A 13,469-nucleotide genomic window follows, 5' to 3' on the forward strand; every position below is an offset into this window, starting at 1 on the left:
TAATACTATCAAAAAAATGTGAAAGCTTAAAAGAATTTGCAAATCGTTTCCGACCAAATTTTTCACCTGTAAGAAGAACAGCAAAATGTACAATTTTTTTTTATATAATGGGTATTATACCTAAAAGAAATACATATAATGTATAAACGATACTTCAAAAAATAATTGTAGGTATAGAAATATTTGTTGTAACAGGACTTTTTTTTATAACACTAAAATTCACACAACTGAAATATAAACTTTGCCCTTATCAAATACATATAATGTATAGGCTATATTTTATAAAATAAGAATCTCACGAAGCAATAAATTGCTTAAAACAAATACATATATATTGTATCAGCAGTATCAAACAAACTATACAGAAACTTATAAATATATTAGTAAGGAAAATAATGATGGTAAATATTATATATCCACATATGAATTCGCATTACATAAATATTCAAATCAAATTTCTATAAAAAAAACAAAACAAAGAAAAAAACTCCTTACAAAATTGTAAGTACATACGTACATATATAAAACAAATTGAATTAATATATATATTTTAAATTAAATCTGTCGGATCAGGGACGTTCCGAGCTTAAGAGGGGGAGGAGTTAACACAGCGGTACTGGCATGGTGTTCGGTTCGACAAACATACATGTGTGTGATACATACATACGTATACGTACGTTTGTACGGCGATGGCTGGCCGCCAGCATCGGTCAAGTCATTTTTGGTTATTGCCGCTGTGACTATCCCACACCTTGCTTAAGTACTTTTTCTGTATGCCGACGCTTCGCATTTTGCCGAAACGAATCGTGCGCACGATACAGCTGAAAAAGTCGTCACTAAAAAAGCACTTAAGCGCGGTTAGTTTTTAGGATAGCTAGAGTGTAAGTGAAGTGTTAATAAAGTGAAGTGTTAATAATAAAAAATTAAAAGTGTTTTTTTTAAACCAAGGAGATCAAAAATATAACTTATATAAAGGGTGGTTAAGTCTCAAGGGCCGGTTTTGATTTTGAATAAAATACAATTTTTTTTAGGAAATTATTGTCATTTTTCTTTATAATGATATCGGTATGGCTCAATTACAATATCGGTATGGCTCAATTACATATGGAACAAAATATCGGCGAAATGACCGCCGCAGCCTCGGCGGCACACTTCCATCCGATGGTCCAAATTTTCGATGACGCGGAGACATAATTGAGGTTCTATGCCGTTAATGTGCCGAATTATCTCATCCTTTAGCTTTGAACTGTTGCTGGCTTATCGTCGTGCACCTTTTATTTCAAATAACCCCAAAAATGAAGTCCAACGGTGTCAAATCACATGATCTTGGCGGCCAATTGACATCGCCGCGACGTGGGATTATTCGGCCATCAAATTTTTCGCGCAAAACAGACATTGTTTCGTTAGCTGTGAGACAATAGGCACCGTCCTGTTGAAACCACATATCGTCCACATCCAATTCGGGCCATAAAAATTCGTTATCATCTCACGACAGCGAACACTATTCACAGTAACTGCTTGGCCGGCCTCATTTTGGAAAAAATACGGCCCAATGATGCCGCCGGCCCATTAACCGCACCAAACAGTCACTCTTTGTGGGTGCATTGGTTTTTCGGCAATCACTCTTGGATTATCATTCGCTCATATGCCGAAATTCTGCTTATTGATGAATCCACTAAGGTGAAAATATGAGGTCACGAAGTGCGCGATATGCATTTTGATTTGAACGCCCGTTTTCATAATAAGCCTGCATAACTTTAACGCGTTGCTCGATTGTGTATCTTTCCATGGCTCAAATTGAATTAGTCTGAAATTGACAAATGTCAAATGAAATGCAGAAAAAAACTTGACGTTTAGGTGTGGTCCCCATTCAACATCAGCCCTTTAAATTTAACCACCCTTTGTATACCAAACTTCGATATTTATTATACAAATCACCCTGACAGGAGGCAAAGCTATCATAATAAAAATAACAATAAAATGCGTAGAAACGGATGGTTATAAAGCAGAACATATACAGACGATTACAGTCGTCATCAATACTTTGACTGGCTCAATAAGTTTATCAGCTGTTAATAGATTATCTTAAATCAATTGGAAACCGGAAGCCTAGCAGAAGGAGACTACAATGCTAAGCATGTAACATGAGGATCTAGGATAACCACCACTAAAAGAAGACACCTATATGAGGCCATTAAGGCAAATAATAACTGCATATTAAGCATACAAGAACCGACGTATTGGCCAACTGAAACTAAAAAGCTTCCTGACTTAATCGACTTCTGTATTACGAAAAACTTCATGAAAACATTTCAATAAAATCATGCCTTTACTTATCATCAGACCACTCACCAATTATAATAACGCCCCACGATAGACCTGTTGGAAAATATTAAAAAAAATCATCACCTCGCTATATAACCATAAGACGAACTGGAATATATTTCGTGATGTTATAAAAGAAAACATGGAAACTAGTGTATTTTTGCAATACACCACCGAACTGGTGTATACTTAAACGATAATATAATAAAAGCAGTAACATAATCGACACCAATATTAGGCAATTTAACAACAAAGAAAATCCCTGCTTTTATTTTAGACCAAATCAAACAAAAACACAAACTTAGAAAATACTGGCAACGCTCCAACAAATCATCAAATGAAGTGAAAAAAATTCTCCAAGAACATAAAGACAATCAAGTGAAGAAGTACCTTAGCAGCCTCGAAACAACTACAGCTACAAACTATTCCCTATGGAAAGCAACTAGAAACCTTACTAAACCAATCATACACAAGCCTCCAATAAAAAACAAACTCCCACACATGGGCAAGAACAACTAGAACTAAGAGAAGGCTGAAACACTAGCTGACCATTTTAAAACAATAAACTCAATTGAAAATTCAGATCACGGAATACAAAACTCGACAAAAGAAGAAATGAAATATTATATACAGAAACTTAAAGACAAAAGGACATTAAGATATGACCAAATAAACGAGAAAATACTAATGGTACTAACGGAATAATTAGGCTACAATACTTTCCAAAAGCATGGAAAGTTGCATAAGTCATAGCGATCGCCAAGCCAACAAGAACGCCATTCTTGCAAGCTCGTACAGACCAATTAGCTTGCTGCCTATCCTCTACAAATTGAAAATATTACTTGACAGAATTAACCCGATTCTAAAACAAAAAGATGCTATCCCCCTCACCTGTTCAGATTCCGAAAACAGCATTAGACTGTGTGCAGATTCACGGAGTAGTAAACAAAATCATACACGACTTCGATAAGAAGAAATATTGTATTGCCGTGTATTTGGACACCGCGAAAGCATTTGACAGAGTATGGCATAAAGGACTTCTTTATAAGACCTTAAAGACCTTCGTACCACTTACCACCAAAAGCTACATATCTGATAGACACTTCTTCATAATACATACGACGATGAGTGCTCAAACTAGGGTTTTCACGTCATCTGTAAATCACGGAGATTTCTTAGTATGGGTATTCAGTATTGACCGTTTTCCCAATGCCTCAACTGCAGCAGTCTTTAATAATCAGTGAAAACGAAAAACCTCTTAAACCTCCTCCAATAAGGAGACGGAGTTTTACACATACAAGTACATACAAACCGAAAAATAAAAGAATTTTTAAAGAAATTCTGAGAAATATGCATTGGTCAGTTGAACATGAAGAACTCAAATTAGCATTAAAGGAATATGACCATTCTGTCACAAAGGTTTGGAATACGAAACACTCTAAAAACAAAAGAGCACTTCCAATGTTTGTAGTAGGAATGGCGCAAAATTCTAACAATAAATCTATCTATATTATGATATTAGAAACTTACTGCACAGTTGTGTTACCCCTGAACTAACTCTGTAAAAAACGCGACCTACCACAGTGTTCGCGATGCCAAATATATGGCCACACAAAATATGGTTGTCGAAGACAAGCCAAATGCGTTGAATGCGCAGTCAACATCCGAATGTGAACAAAAGTCGAGATCCAAAGGCGTCCAATGTGTACTGTATGAGGGTAATCATACAGCGAACTACAAAGTATGCACCGAATACAAAAAGCTGCAACCAACCTATTTTCCTGCACTAAGGAAGAAGATAATGCCTGAGCGTACAAAAAAGCTCAAACATCAGTACCTTCCTTAGAAGAAAACTCAAAGAGAAACGCCAAGCAAGAAAAATATGACAAGAACCAAGGTCTCCTAAATATAAAAGCCGTTTTAAAAAAGAAATAAAAATATTATTGAAGGAGCAACAGGATAAAGAAATGAGCTAGATTGTATGGGGTTGGACCCAACACATCTCACCAACTACTACTTGTGGAAGGTGAGCCAAAAAGTGAGTACCACACCACAGTTACATTGCACGATACTTGATTTTTTTATACTAAAAAAATACTGTGGCAGGTCAATACTAAATACCTTGTAAACAAAGAATGAATAGACAGATTGAAATGAAACTTTACATACGTTCTTATGAAGAGTGTACCAACATAACAAAATTAGGCTGGTAGCAACGCCCGCTCTTATCGAACTGGAAAACTTACCTAGTATTTAGTTCAATCTTTTAGACTCCCTACCAGCGGCGATATTTCGCCGAAATATTAGGAAGGCCAATTGGGTTTGCTGGAATCCTTATGCCATAACTGCTCCTCGTCGACGAAACAGGAGTTATTCGCTACAATAGAAGCTCTCAAATCCAATAAAGCCGCCAGTTGTGACGGTCTACCAGCTGAAACTTTTAAGGCTTGCCCAGATCAGACTGTAAATCTTCTTCAGCCCATTTTCAGTGCAATTTGTGACGAAAAAAAAGCTCCATGATGACTGCTTACAAGGTATTTTAGTCATTCTGACTTATCACTCTACAAAAACCATCAGAGGGATAATGGTGCTGTCAATAGCGTTTAAGAACCTATCCAGGGTTCTTTTAAATCGCATCAAAACCACCATGGAAAGCTCAAAATTGGCGATTTATTTTCAACATCATTGAGTACAGATTTGAAAATAAACCGCGAGAAAACGAAAGCTATAACAAATTCGGTCTACGAACAGCTGCCAGCTCCTTTCAAATGATTATCAAATTAGAACGTAGACACTTTTTTACCTGGATATTATCATTACCGCCGAAGATAGTGGGGAGTTAGACCCTATTGCCAGAATAAACAAAGCGAACGGCGCGTACACACAACTCCGACCGTCGTTGGTCGTTGAGTATTTTCTGCGTGCATACAAAAGTTCGAATTTTCAAGTCTAATGTTCTATCGGTGCTCTTGTATGGATCGCAAACCTGGTTCACAAACAGTTGCATTGTAAACAAAATTGAAAGCTGTGTCAACAGTTGTTTGTTAAAGATTTGGTGGCCCAACACTATAAGTAACGCCGATCTGTACGAGAGATACAAAATTCAACCGATAGCAAATTTGATAAATCAGGGAGAGTGGAGGTGGATTAGACACACTTTTCGCAAGAACACAAACGAAATACATATGTCGTCAAGCCTGGATTGAAGTCCGCAAGGTGCTTAAGCTTCTTGCAAAAAACAGAACCAGAAGTAGAAAATCTCATAATTAGCTACAACAAAGCATTTATCGCGACCTGACCATTAATCAAGAAGAAGAAGGAAATCAAAACCAACTTGGTGGTCTCAATAATTAAATACACTTTGGAAAGACGTTAACAGATTGTTTAACCGGGTTTAAAAAACTGATTTGGTATACGATAGTCTCGAAATCTATTTGCTCACGAAAGTGCACAACGTACTTCATAGCGAAATATGTGTAGCTCAGTTGTTGGGTGTACGGAAACTTCTATATTTAGGAAAGTATTGGCCTCCACGCCTATGTTACCATATTTTGTAAAAGGACTGGACGGTTCGTGGCCCAGTTCTAGAGAATCTCTGGATCTCCTATTAGGTACTTCCTTTCCTGGTATTTCAGGCGTCCTTCCGGGATCTGCCACCCCAGCGATACATCATAACGAATAGTATAAAAACGAACATCATAAGAGAATCTTTGACGAAAACGTACTGAAATCAATATCCGCGCCTTATCACCTGGCCCGAACAGTATCGCTCCGGGCTTACCTTATTGGAACAAATCTATATGCTGTAAGCTGTATGGGTACTACTTTTATAAATTTGAATCTGATTTGTATTATTGTAGAAAACTTGTAAAAGTAGGTATTTGAACAAGCGAGTAGTCCCACACACTTGATTGATGCACAATATTTTGTTGATATCTATGAGACTTAGATTTTTGCATCGACCAGTTATGATAGTTTTTTCCACGTAATCAATATAATTTAAAAAAAAAAACTGATTATATTAGACTTTTATGGTAATGCAAAATATTAGACCGGATATCGTCTTCGACTGGAGAAATTTGTTCAGAAAAATTTTCATCTTCACTTACCTCACCCAAGTCCGACTCAAGTTCGTCAGTCGTACCATCATTCACATCCGATCCAATAATGTAATCGACCTCAGCCAGACATTTTTCAATTTCCTCGTCATTTAATGAATATTGGTTTGTCATACTAATTAAATATGAATATTATATGTACATTATATATATAAGACACATAAAAATAAATCTTAAAAATATATAGCTTTGTTAGCAAAAGTCACACAAAAGGCATTGTTTATCGTTTCGTTTAAAACGACTAGCGCATCTGAATGTGCGTGCACAACTCAAGCTCACCAAGGACTAAAGCTGTACGAAAAATTAAAGTAAAACAATGAGGAGGCAATAATAAAATGAAAACTGCTATCGAACGTCGTTGAATCTTCTCGATTCGGTTTTTATCTCCTCAATCGTCGCAAAACGCCGTCCTTTCATTGGAGTATTCAATCTTGTGAACAGGAAAAAGTCGCAGGTCGTCAAATCTGGTAAATACGGTGGATGAGGAATAACAATGGTTTTGTTTTTGGCCATATAATCTCTCAGAAGCAAAGATGAGTGAACAGGTGCATTAACATGATGCAAAAGCCATCCATTTTTTTAACAATTCCGGGCGTTTTTTTCGTATTGCTGCACGCAAATGGCACATAACTTCAAAGTTATATTCCTTATGTACCGTACGACTTTGTGGTATAAACTCCTACGCCCTACGCACTACGCCATTGTAATCCAAGAAAACAGTGAGCAAAACTTTGACATTTGATCGAACTTGGCGTGCTTTTTCTCAGCAAGCTCTCTAATTGTGAATCGCCTATCCCCCATAAAAAAATTCTTCACTTTCTCAACATTTTCATCGGTTCTTGATGTAATGGGGCATCCAGAGCGAGCGTCGTCGTTCACATCTTCTCGACCTTCTGTGAAAAGCTTGTACCACTTGTAAAGGTTTTATTGACTCACCGTATGCCACTAGCAACATTTCAAGTGTTTTTGATGGCTGGAGACTTTCTGCGTTTAAAGCATTGTTTTTGATCACTTAATTCCATTTTTTACACAAAATTTGAACACACCTCGTCCGTCTAGGGTTAATAATATTTTTAAACTGAATTCTAACCCAAATACTCCTGTATAAGAAAAGCTTAAATCATAAATATGAGGTGAGCTGGAACCGCCGAATGCTGATCGGACTTCACGTATCTAGAAGAGAAACCAAACTCTTATTTACAGTGCTCCGAGCAGTCAGCTAGAAAAGTAACACTCACTTTACTAATTTCCTCAAGAGTTATACCCAATTCGCCGACATTTTCAATTAAAGAAATTTGATTGCTTGTCGGTTGGGGTTTTGATTTTGGGCAAATTTCAGGTTGGTGCTCAGTTAATCGGCATCGAGAGCAGGATCCTTTCCCTCGCTTTTTGGCTAAGCAGGATGCGAAACGGTGCCCACAGCCTTTAGCAATTCTAGCACTAAATGTTAGAATCGGCAACAACTGGAACACTAACTGGGGCTGACGTAATTGATTTTGACTTTTTGCGATTTCTCTCATTTTTATCATATATCCCATTTCACTTGTTCTGCTGATTGGAATAAGGTTTATTGAATTTGTTAATAACATCACTAACTGAATACTAGTTTATTTAATAAGTTTGCGGTCTGGCAATAAAAAGCACAATTTTATGGTTTGAAATACAGTATAGTCTCCCAAAACGTCAATACACTTGCTACAACGAGATTCCAATTTATGAATTCCATTCCTGAAGTGAGAATACGTTTCCACTGCTGTTATGACCTCATGAATTTTTTTAAGTCTGGCAACAGATGGAAGTTGGTAGGGATGAACAACAATTCGAACTTAAATTCATGGAATTTAGCCATTCTCAAAATGTTCTTTTGACACGGTGCATTGTCCTGATGAAAAAGAATGTTTTTCTTTTACAAACTGGGTTTACCTTTACAAGTATTCCACAAACAAAATTCCTGTCGCATTCCGAAAAACTGATGGCTTCTGAAACCCAATGAAATGACGCTTAGACCGCCCAATAAGATACCTAGGCCTTCTACTAAACCCGTTTCCATCACTCGATTATGTATTTTTTCTACGATTGCTGGTGTTGTTGCTGTTTTGGACGTCCTCGACGTGGATCGTGTTCAAGTCTTGTGAGACCACGTTTAAATTTAGCATCCCATATTTCTACTGTACTAATTGGTGGGGAATACACTTTCAACATTCGTTCATAAATTTCGCTGTCTGTAAAACTTTCCAAAAATAAAAACTAAATCTTTGCACGATACTTAATTTTTTCTAAAGTAGAAAATACTGCGATAGGTCAATACTAGGTAGGTAGGTAGGTGGGGTGGCGGTCGCAATGACACATTTAGACCTTTCATAGGTCCATTGTTATACCACTGGAACTTATCCCTACCCTATGGGTTCCTTTTCAAACCATCCGGTAGCTTTAATAAACGGGCAATGCTTCGTTAGTTTTAGATGAGCTATGTCCGTTACATCAATTAAAAATGCCATGTCAAGATTGCGAAGCCTCCTTGCGCTAAGCTTTCACACTCACATAAAAGGTGCCTGACTGTTTCCTCTTCTTCTGTATTTAGACAGCTTCTACAGAAATCGAAGTACGGGAGTCCTAACCTTCTAGCTTGGCTGCCTATCAGACAATGACCAGTTAATATCCCTATAATATTTTTTATACTATAGTTTCTCTGTTAAATCTTACCAAGCTTTTTGATCGACCGCTGTTCCATTTCGGCCATGTCTGTCTGCTTAGTTCGCATGTTGAGAGGTTTTGCCAACTTGTATTTACCGTATTGATGGGTTCCCTATCTATTAGTAGCTTACAAGTGGCTAAAAGCGTGGGTATCAGCGTCTTATCCGCTTGGAGGTCGAGCGTTGTACCAATTCGAGCAAGTTCATCTGCCTTGAAGTTAGCTGCTATATTTCTGTGGCCTGGCACCCAAATAAGGTGTATTTTGTAGTATTTTGATACGTCCTTTAGAAGTTTAAAACATTCTATGACTGTTTTTGACGAGTGTGTTTTAGATTCTAGCGCTTTTATTGCTGCTTGACTGTCTGAGTATAAGACTTCGTTTGTGGATAATACTCTCGTTTTTATTACAGTAAGTCCCTATTTTATGGCCGTGACTTCCGCCTGAAATACACTGCAATGATGAGGTAGGCGAAATGAGTAAACCTACTCTGTTATCTAGTTTTGAGCCATCTGTATAGATGTTTATATCATTTTCCCTAGTAATAATCCCATTATCACATTCATCTTTGGAAGGAAATGCTCGTGACGAAAGATTTATCTAAATTGATATCCTTGGGTCTGACAGAAATCCGTTATACCAGGAATGCAGGGAAATTTTTCTAAAATTGAAGAGTGTCCTCTCTGGTTTATTCTGAGTAGACCTATTTCTCTTGGTCTGAGAGCAGCCTGGGCAGCTGTTTGCTTGCCGAAATGCTCTATTGGTAATAGGTTAAGCATAACGTTTAGTGCCTCTGTGGGTGTGGTCCTCAGTGCGCCGCAGATGCAAAGACTGGCCATTCTTTGTACATGAACATTGTTTTTTTGATATATAACTTATCTAAAGCCGGCCACCATACCGTATGTTAGGATTGGCCTTACAATTGCTGTGTATAGCCAATATACAATAGATGGGAAAAACCCCCAACTTAGTCCTATTAGTTGCTTACAAGAGTAGAGTGCTATAGTTGATCTTTTCACTCTATCTTCGACAGTTGATTTCCATCTTACTTTTCTGTCTAGTATTAGACCTAAGTAGCGGGCCTCATCACTAAATGGCAAAGCCGTTCCATCTAGAGTCGGAGGAGTTATTCTTGGAATTCTATGAAAATAGGATCAGTTCAGTTTTGTTGGGGTTGGCGCTTAGCCCATTTGATTTTAACCAGTTTTCAACCATGTTTAGTAAATCTTGCATGATTTCACAAAGTGTATTGGGAAATTTCCTTCATACGACGATTGCAACACCATCCGCATAAGCTACGACGTGTTGTCCTCTCTCTTCTAGGCTCTTTAGCAAGAAGTTGATTGCCAGCACCCAGAGGAAAGGAGACAGCACACCGCCTTGATGTGTTCCTCTACTGACTCTTTTCTTGATCTTCGTGGCCCCTAAGGTTGCGATCACAAATCTGCTCATGAGCATGTTTTTGATGAACTCAACCAGAGCCCCGGAGATCCCGAAATCAGTCAGTGCCTTTATTATGGTGTTCGGTAGGATGTTGTTGAACGCGCCCTCGATATCAAGGAAGGCTACTAGTGTATTCCTTGTTATAAATTGACTTCTCGATTTCTGTAACAAGTGAGTTAAGCGCTGTTTCTGTAGATTTCCCTTTACAGTACGCATGTTGTGAGATACTGAGCTTGTTGGGGTTGATGTTTGCTGTAATATAGTCTTCTACTATTCTTTCTAATGTTTTTAACATGAAGGAGGAAAGGCTAATTGGCCTAAAATCGTTGGGTGTTGTATGTGAACTCTTTCCTGCCTTAAGAATAATACTTTACTTCTTTCCATACTGATGGAACACTTTTAAGCTTGAGAGCAGCCTTGAATATAGCCATTAACCAATCCATAATATAGTTTAATGAATGTTGTATTTGGGCCGGGAATAATCCATCTGACCCGATGATTTGAATGTTTTGAAGGTGTTCACTGCCCAGGTTATCCTAGTTTCAGTGATTATGTCTTCAAGGTCAGAATCAGAACTTTGTGTTCGATTGTTGACTATTATATTGTGTGATTCGTTACTGGTAAAGTGTGTGTCCACTAGCAACTTCAAAGTTTCATCACTCGAGATAGTCCAACTCTTATCCGGTTTTTGGAGGTATCCTGAGGAATAGTGATTTTTTGAAAAGATTTTACGCAGTCTAGAGACCTCTGTGGTCCCATCGATTTCTCCACAGAACGTCCTCCAACCAGACTTCTTAGTTTACTGTAATATCAGTCCCAGTATCTACATTCTCGTGTCGCTTTCGCTCTATTAAACTGTCTTCTGCTGTTATTTCTTAATATTCTCAGGTCTTCAGACCACCAGGGCGGTTTTTTCTTCCTCTTATACTTCCCCCGTTCCGTAAGGGTTCGTACGTGTTCATTCAGTGATTCTTTATTTTCAATACTGCTATTTTGGAGATTAGGAAGTCTTTCCTTGAGTTGTTGTTTATAAACGTGCCAATTGGTCTCTTTCAAGTTCCTGCTGGCAGGAGGGGCCCGTGAGCTACTTCCCCCAAATTTTATTTGTATAAAGCGATGATCGGAGTATGAGTGTTCATTCAGAACTCTCGATTGCGTCATCTTTTCCTAGAGGGTGTGACTTACTAGCGTAATATCAAGAACTTCCTGTCTACTACGTATAAAAAATGTGGGTTCGTTGCCTTTGTTATACACTAAAAGCTTATTACATATAATATTATTAAAGAGAGACTCAGAGCGTTCGTTAGTATCAGAGCTCCCCCATATGTAATGGTGAGCATTTGCGTCGCCTCCTCTCTTCTTCTTCTTAATTGGCGCGATAACCGCTTACGCGATTTTGGCCGAATTTAACAAAGCGCGCCAGTCGTTTCTTTCTCGTGCTAACCGGCGGCAGTTGGACACACCAAGTGAAGCCAAGTCCTTCTCCACCTGATCTTTCCAACGCAGAGGAGGCCGCCCTCTTCTTCTGCTACCACCAGCTGGTACCGCATCGAATACTTTCAAAGCCGGAGCGTTTGTATCCATTCGGACGACATGACCCAGCCAACGTAGCCGCTGGATCTTTATTCGCTGCGCTATGTCTATGTCGTCGTAAAGCTCATACAGCTCATCGTTCCATCGTCTGCGATATTCGCCGTTGCCAACGTGCAAAGGTCCAAAAATCTTTCGCAGAATCTTTCTCTTGAACACTCCAAGCGTCGCTTCATCGGATGTTGTCATCGTCAAAGGTTCTGCGCCATACGTTAGGACGGGCATGATGAGAGTCTTGTAGAGTGTTAATTTTGTTCGTCGAGAGAGGACTTTACTGCTCAATTGCCTACTTAGTCCAAAGTAGCACTTGTTGGCAAGAGAGATTCTGTGTTGGATTTCAAGGCTGACATTGGTATCGGATTTAATGCTGGTTTCTAAATATACGAAGTCCATTACAACCTCAAATTATAACTGTCAACAGTGACGGGGGTGCCGATATGCGAGTGCGCCGACTGTTTGTTTGAAGACAGGAGGTACTTCGTTTTGTCCTCGTTCACCACCAGACCCATTCGCTTTGCCTCTTTATCCAGTTTGGAGAAGCCAGAACTAACAGCGCGGTTGTTAAGGCCAATGATGTCAATATCATCGGCATACGCCAGCAATTGTACGCTCTTATAAAAAATTGTGCCTGAGCGATTAAGTTCTGCGGCTCTTACGATGCTCTCCAACAACAGGTTAAAGAAGTCACACGACAGCGAGTCACCCTGTCTAAGACCTCGTTTGGTATCAAACGGCTCGGAGAGGTTCTTCCCAATTATGGCGGCGCTGCTGGTGTTGAGCAACGTCATCTTGCATACCCGTATTAGTTTTGTGGGGATACCAATTTCAGACATCGCGGAATACAAATAACTCCTTTCCGTACTGTCGAATGCAGCTTTGAAATCGACGACAAGATGGTGTGTGTCGATTCTCCTTTCATGGGTGTTTTCCAAGATTTGGCGTATTGTGAATATTTGGTCGATGGTAGACTTTCCAGGTCTGAAGCCACACTGATAAGGTCCAATCAGTTGGTTGACGGTTGGCTTCAGCCTTTCACACAATACGATCGCTAGAACCTTATAGGCGATATTTAGAAGACTAATCCCGCGGTAATTGGCACAAATTGCAGAGCACACTTAAATTCCAATCGGCAGGCATGCTTTCATCCGATCATATTTTGCATAGGAGCTGATGCATGCACCTTACCAGCTCCTCGCCGCCATGTTTGAATAGCTCAGCCGGCAGTCCGTCGGCGCCCGCGGCTTTGTTGTTCTTTAGCCGCGTTATCGCTATTCTCACCTCGTCATGATCGGGTAGCGGAA

This window comes from Anastrepha obliqua, chromosome 6 (assembly GCF_027943255.1).
Source record: "Anastrepha obliqua isolate idAnaObli1 chromosome 6, idAnaObli1_1.0, whole genome shotgun sequence".
Taxonomy (NCBI): Eukaryota; Metazoa; Arthropoda; class Insecta; order Diptera; family Tephritidae; genus Anastrepha; species Anastrepha obliqua.